The 6,000-nt window shown below is 49.4% G+C and overlaps 1 pseudogene; it reads left to right on the forward strand.

The window, feature by feature from the left end:
- LOC133799777 (DNA polymerase delta small subunit-like) overlaps positions 1 to 5,509 on the forward strand; it is a 28,143-nt pseudogene extending 22,634 nt beyond the window's left edge.
- Positions 5,510 to 6,000: the final 491 nt, after the last annotated feature.

A 6,000-nucleotide genomic window follows, 5' to 3' on the forward strand; every position in this document is an offset into this window, starting at 1 on the left:
CAGCGAGGCCATAGGGGCTTGGACGCGAGCCCATGGGCGCTGGGGCGTGCGCCTGTGTGCGCGAGATCACCTTGCACGGCATGGTTCTAGGCCTGCGAGGCCGTTGCGAGATGGTGACGGCTCGATTGCCTCGTGGCTTAAGCATGCACTTGGACCTTCGAGGGACCTCAGCGCATGTCCTAGTTCTTTTATGGGCGTGGAATATCGAATGTCTACAATGGCTCACTAAGTGATGCTTCCCTTGGGACAATCTCTCAGTTTCACAAGACTTATAGGTCTGAGCCTGATAATGTGACTAAGTGACCTTTAGCCTTGTATTTTCACCATGTACTAGGGATTTTTTTTTCTTGGTGGATTTTTGGAATCCACACTAAGTGTGTCAAACATCTTGCCAAGGTCCTTGTTGAGCTCTGTTGCATTCTTGGTCTTTACTAACATATCATCAACATACACCTCCATGTTCCTTCCTATCTGGTTAGCGAACATCTTATTGACCAACCTTTGATAGGTGGCATCCGCGTTCTTCAACCCGAAGGGCATCACCTTGTAACAGTAGAGCCCTTTATCCGTAATGAATGATGTATGCTCTTCATCGGCTGGGTTCATTGGAATCTGGTTGTACCCCGAGTAGGCGTCCATGAAGCTCAGTAATTCATGTCCTGCTGTCACATCTACTAACTGATCTATCCTTGGGAGCGGGAAGCTGTCCTTAGGACAAGATTTATTCAGGTTTGAGAAATCGACGCAGGTCCTCTATTTCCCATTTGGTTTTGGGACTAGTACTGGATTCGACACCCACACAGGGTAAAAAGACTCACGGATAAACCCATTGGCCTTCAGCTTGTCGACCTCTTCCTTTAAGGCTGCGTACCTTTCTGGGTCTAGTGCCGGCCACTTATGCCTAACGGGCCTCGCTTCAGGGGAAATATTCAAATGGTGGCACATAACACTGGGGTCTATACCCACCATATCTTCGTGTCTCCATGCGAATACATCCAGATTATCGTTCAAAAACCTTATCAACTCCTTCTTCATGTCACTTTACAGGCTTCTTCCTACCTTCAGTTTTCTCAACGGTTCTTCCACTACTATAACCTCCTCTACTTCCTCCACTAGTTCTGCTCTTGACTCCTCCACGACTCGAGGGTCTAGCTCCTGCGGACCCCCCGCGAGCACACGTAGCGCCTCATGTATCACCATGGCCATTGGTTCCCGCGGTTTCGCTGGCGCACGGAGTGAGGTGTTGTAGCACTCCCTTGCTTCTTTCTGTTCTCCCTTCATACTAACAACCCCTCCTGGAGTTGGGAACTTGACAACCAGGTGATATATAGATGTTATGGCTTTCAATTCTCTTTGGGATGGTCTCCCCAATACCACATTGAAATCTGCCGGGGTTGCTCCCCCATGGTGAGTGCCAATTCGATCATCCCTAGGGGTTGCACTGAGTCCCCCATGAATCCGTATAGGGAAGATTGGCAGGGCTTTAGATGACGAATGCCCAATCCCATCTTTTCCAAGGCAGAGCGATACAGGATGTCCATCGAGCTCCCATTGTCCACAAGGACCCGATGCACACGCATATTTTCCAACTGAACTGTCAACACCAGTGGGTCGTTGTGGGGAAAATGTACCCCTCGCGCATCCTCCTCAGTGAATATGATCGAGTCATTTTCCCCCTTGAAGCTTTTTGGGGGTCGCTGTTCCAAACTCATGATGCAGGGTGGTGGACTTCGTCGGGCCTCTCTTGCATATCTATCTCGCCCCTTCCGAGAGTCTCCCACAAATCCTGGACCTCCGAAAATGGTTCGGACCTCTCCCTGTATTTCTGGGGCTCGCCCTTGCGTCTGGGGTATCGTAGGCTCGTCCTCTGGCTTTGGCCTTTCTCTCCTGACATAACGGCCTAGGTTCCCCCGGCGGATGAGCTCCTCAATTTCCTCCTTCAAGTGGATACACTCCGCCGTGGTGTGCCCGATATCCTTGTGGTACTGGCAGTATCTACTGGGGTCCCTTTTGGACCGGTCCTTTCTCATTGGTGGGGGCTTCTTGAAGGGAACTCGGTCTTTATTGGCAAGGTAAATATGCTCCCTGGTATCTTTAAGGTTCGTATAGTAAGTGTAAGCCGCTTGCCTATGATCACTACCCCGTTTGGCCTTTCTCTGTCGATCATCTCTCGACCCATCATACTCTCTATTCTTCTTTGTTACATTCGACCCGTCGTTAGCTGGGGGCTTCGCGTTGGACCCCTCCTTTCCTGCCATTAGGTTTGCGTGGCCATCCTCCACACGAATGTATTTTTGCGCCCTCTCATAGAAGTCATCTAAGTCGGTGACTTCCGTCTTCAGCATGTTGTCCCACAATTTGCTTCCTGGGCACACTCCGACTATAATGGCCATTTTTAACTCTCGATGGGTTAGGCTCCCCACTTTCGCGGCCTCCATATTGAACCTGTAAATGTAACTCTTCAGGCTCTCATTTTCCCCTTGCTTCACATTGGCCAGGCTGGTGCTTGGCATCGTGTAGTCCCGCATGGCGTGGTGCTGTTGGAGGAATTCATTAGAAAACTACTGCCAGGACCTGATGGACCCCGACCTCAATCTTTTGAACCATTTGTATGCGGGTCCTTTCAATGTGACGGCGAAGTAATGGCACCTGGCTCCACTACCAATTCCTCTCAGTTTCATCAGGTCATTAAATGCGTCCAGGTGGTACTTCGGATCCGTGCTTCCTTTGTAAGGGGTCATATTGGGTTCCTTAAAGTTGGCAGGGAGCCGGATGTCCTGAATCTCCCTCACGAAGGGTGACTCATGGTCGAACTCCTCCTCAAAAGCCTGACCGCCAGAGGCAGTGACGATCTTGCTTCGCAGGCTCCTCATTTCTGTGTCCAAGTCCTACCTCCTTTTGCTTAGAGAGTCCCTCAAAGCGGACGGGTTAAGATCCGCCTTTCCCTTGCCCTCTCGAGGCGCCATAGGGGGCATGGCCCCTTTACCCGCCCTCTTTTTATTGAGCTCCTCGCGTAAATCCGAGAGTGCTCTTTTAGAGGTGACCTCGTCCTCGCTACGAGGGGTAGCGTTGGTCCTTGGCTATGGTTTCTGGGCCTGCTTCGGTGGTTCAGGATGTTCGCGTTGCTTCGCTCGGGGGTGTTACTGGTGGAGTGTTGGGTCCTCCCATCATCTACCGGTACAGTGGTCTCCACCCCTCCTGACCTTTCTCTTTTCTCTTGGGCAAAGTCACGCTCGACTTACCCTCCAATAGGCCATCCAGCACCTCTTGCATGTTCTCCAGGGTGGTCTCCAACCGTTGGTTCTTACGGTGGAGCTCACGTATTTCTTCTTCTTCATAGAATCGAGATTTCAAACTCGAGCTCACAGAATGGACCTGGGGAAGTTTATCATGTCTACGCATCGAGGGGACCGGGTCTTGCCGGCCGAAGTTCGGTAATTGTGGCGGTTTAGGGAGCGGGAATTCATTGGCATTCCCCAGGGGTGCCCTTGGAGGACTCCCTCCGGGCGGGACGGCCGGTGACGAGGCCTCTCTGTCACCCTCGTGAACCTCGGGGTCCCTTGGGGGCTCCACATCTCTGGGTGGACGGGGATCCTTCATGGAGGCCTTCAGCTGGACTCCGTTAAGGTGGACCTCCACCTCTCGTGGCTCCCTGAGTCGCTTCGAACGTCTTGGCATTTCTCCTCACTGGAAGTAATGGTAGAACAGTAGCTTGGAACTTAAGTTCCCACAGACGGCGCCAAACTGTTGACTGTGAGAACTCGTCAACTAAGTTATGTTGGAAAGAATTGCAAGATCAAGATTATCAATAGAATAAGCCTTAGAAATTTAAGTATCAACTCTAAGAACAATTGCAGAAGAACAAGAACAATGATGAAATCAGTTTTTCATTCACTATGGTGCACTATCTACAGTAAATTTTCCAACCTACTTCCATGTGGAATTGGGGTTTATTTTAGAGTAGGCTCTAATGGCCCCTGATACAATGTGGTCCAGGGGACCAGGTAGTACACCAGTACACTGTCAAGTGAGTGGTCTCAGGGGTAGTGGTGTCTGCTCCAGTACATGGTCAGAGTAGGTGGGTGCACCTCCACTTTAGTACTTGATCGTACTTCCACTACCTGCCTGGTACGGGTGTTAGAAGAGTGGCTTCAGACGTAGTGGCACAGGTAGTTACGGTGTCAGCTCTGATATACGGTTAGAGATATGCAGGCTATATCACCACTCCTCGTACGTCCACTACTTGCCACGGATGGATGTTAGAGTTGTACACCAATACACACTTCTTACCTGTGTGATCCTTTTGAGCCGCACTTAGGCTTTTGCACTTGTAAGGCGTCTGCCCCTTTTGCCTTTGAGAGTCTCTTTTTCGCTAATATAGTCATTCCTATTGGTGTGAGTCACCGTAGAGTCAGTTGGTGTGCATCGGGGGTGCAGATATGTGGTGCACAAAGCGCGCTTTATGAGAGCCTTGTGAGGTGCTAGGCCTAGGCACCTGAGCGAGGTTCATGAGATGCTGACCTAGAGGCCTTCCTGCAAGCCACTGAATTGGACCCACGATGCCCTCCTACGAGCCATGAGCCTGGGCACACGAGGCCCTCCTATGCGTCACGGACCTGGGCACGCGAGGCCATCTCGCGGGACATGGTCCTAAGCACGCGAGGCCCTCCTACGACCCACGAACCTGGGCACGCGAGGCCATCTCGCAAGGCATGGTTCGAGGCATGCAAAGCCCTCCTACAAGCCATGTACCTGGGCACGCGAGTCCATCTCGCAGGGCACGGTCCTAGGCGTGCGAGGCCCTCCTACGAGCCATGAGCCTGGGCACGTGAAACCGTCTCACGGGGCGTTGTCCAAGGTATGCGAGGCCCTCCTACGAGCCATGAGCCTAGGCACACGAGGTCCTCTTATGCGTCACGGACCTGGGCACGCGAGGCCATCTCGTGGGACACGGTCCTAAGCACGCGAGAGCCTCCTACGAGCCACGAACCTAGGCACTCGAGGCCATCTCGCGAGGCATGATCCAAGGCATGCGAGGCCCTCCTACGAGCCATGAGCCTGGGCATGCGAGGCCCTCCTACGAGCGACGAACCTGGGCATGCGAGGCCATCTCGCGAGGCATAGTCCGAGGCATAAAAGGCCCTTCCGTGAGCCTTTCGGCAAGGCAAGGATCTAAGCGAGGTTAGGGGAGGCCTTCTCTCGCGAGGCCCTCGAGGTGCAGCCACGGCGAGGCTAGGCGAGGGGTGCATGCGAGGCCGTTGTGAGAGGGCGGTGTCCCGAGCGTCTCACAGCTCAAATATGTATTTAGGCCTTTATGGGCCCTTAGCACGCGTCTTGGGTCTTTTATGGGCATGGAATATTGAGCATCCACTGAATTGCTTACAATACAATACCTTTTCTGGTCTTTATTTATATACTGCAGACTTTGGCTTCAAAAGATCAATCAAGGTTATCTGAGCCTATCAAAGAGCTGGATATCTTGTTGACCCAAGTTCTTTTGTTCTTCTGAGTGTAAACCTACTTCATTTTCTTATTCTTGAAATGAAATATTTATATTTCACTTCTACTATAACATCGCTTCCTTTAAAATTTATAAAGTTTGTTATACAAACAGAAAAGTGATTATTTGAGATGTGGTGCAATGAAGTTATGTCGTTAATTTAAAAAAAATATTAATTTATTTAGATACAAAAATATTAAATTTGTATATGTAAAAGACATCAAATTTATAAGGAAAGTTATTTACACTCAAAAATATTATAAAGACATTTTATTTAAAATAATATATATTTTTTCATTACATATTTATCCTTGAGTAAATAATTAAAATATATACCACCTTACAATTTTAATTCTATTTATAAAATTCTATACTTAGTGAGTACATCTAATTCTTAATTAAATTAAAATTTGAATTTTTTTCCTATTTAATTGAATTTTTCTAATCTCTTAAAATTATACTCATTGTTATAAGTTATAGCAAGAAAGCAATAAAAATTT

The sequence above is a fragment of the Humulus lupulus genome, chromosome 9, assembly GCF_963169125.1.
Source record: "Humulus lupulus chromosome 9, drHumLupu1.1, whole genome shotgun sequence".
Taxonomy (NCBI): Eukaryota; Viridiplantae; Streptophyta; class Magnoliopsida; order Rosales; family Cannabaceae; genus Humulus; species Humulus lupulus.